The sequence below is a fragment of the Penaeus monodon genome, chromosome 23 (assembly GCF_015228065.2).
Source record: "Penaeus monodon isolate SGIC_2016 chromosome 23, NSTDA_Pmon_1, whole genome shotgun sequence".
In the NCBI taxonomy this organism is placed as follows: Eukaryota; Metazoa; Arthropoda; class Malacostraca; order Decapoda; family Penaeidae; genus Penaeus; species Penaeus monodon.
The window spans coordinates 39,708,203-39,708,523 of NC_051408.1; positions in this window are offsets into that span (position 1 = coordinate 39,708,203).

A 321-nucleotide genomic window follows, 5' to 3' on the forward strand; every position below is an offset into this window, starting at 1 on the left:
TCCGTCGCCCCCATTCTGTGTTGCCTGTAATCCGAAATACACAGTCAAGACAGTTAAACTAGCGGACAATGTGATGGTTTGAGATTATCTCATTTAGAATAAGAGCAGGCGAGGTCTATATTTTCTTCTCATGAATGTTACAGCGAGCAGAAGTGATTAATGTATTGAATATTTGCCATCACTTTGGGAAATTCATGAACATCATTACTTTCTGCTCGATAACACCCCTTGCTACCAGTCTGAGACAGTCCAAAAGTTTCTAAATGACAGTGGAATTAGACTGGCCAGGTAATCTCCTCAGACCTCTATAATAGATAATAT